Here is an 898-nt window from a genome sequence, read left to right on the forward strand (position 1 = left end):
TAAATGTACAATGTATGTTCTGTACGATCCTCATCCATCAACCAAGATGTATCCAGTGAATCGTCGATGATGCCTATGGTGACCATATATCGTCCCCATCGATTGTGCCCCATTAGGGCCCGTAGATCACTACCTTTTTTGTCTGAGAAGGAATTTTGCAACCACCATGCCAGGTCCTGTCAGGAAACACTTGGTTATTTTTCAGGTGTCAATAGCATACCAATGACTCTCGTGAGTTTTCCTTAAGAGATGTATGAGGTACGCGATCTTTCCTCGCGTCGTAGCCCTAAAATTAGCTCCGGTACAATTGGGCGCTCCAGAGGACAGAAACAATTCGCCAATTCATCTGCCAGTTCATTTCCTTAAACACCGTCGAGTCCTGGCACCCACACAAGCTCAAGCTCATTCCACTTTGTAACGTAGTTTAGTGTCAGCTGACATTCCTGGAATATCTTTGAAAACTTTCGAGCGGTTTCCATGATCCTGATTTTATATCCACCCCACATTTGGCCAATTATCCAGTTGGCCGCTTTCAGTATTGCAAAGACTTCTGATTGAAAGACCGTTGCCATTTCATTCAAAGCAGTAAAGTATCTTAAGTTTTCGTCCAGATGCCATCTAGCTCCAGTACCATTTTCATTCTATAAGCCGTCTGTATAGAAATTTTTCACCGAGCTTCCCAAGAGAGTGTCTGGATCTCTCCATGGTTCTCTTGTGGGAAGTCTTACGACGAAATTTCTTCCAAAGGAGACTTCTAAACCACTCTCTGTGCCCAGAACTCCGATCATCGTGCCAAAAACCGAAAGACTGCAGTCGACACATCGTTTTTTTTTGCCTACTCTTGGATCGCTGAAACTGACAATCTTCTGAACCATTGGACAGGACTTTCCGCTTTGGT

This window comes from Rhagoletis zephyria, unplaced genomic scaffold, assembly GCF_001687245.7.
Source record: "Rhagoletis zephyria isolate East Lansing unplaced genomic scaffold, Rhagoletis_zephyria_1.1 Rzeph_scaffold_13084, whole genome shotgun sequence".
Lineage (NCBI taxonomy): Eukaryota > Metazoa > Arthropoda > Insecta > Diptera > Tephritidae > Rhagoletis > Rhagoletis zephyria.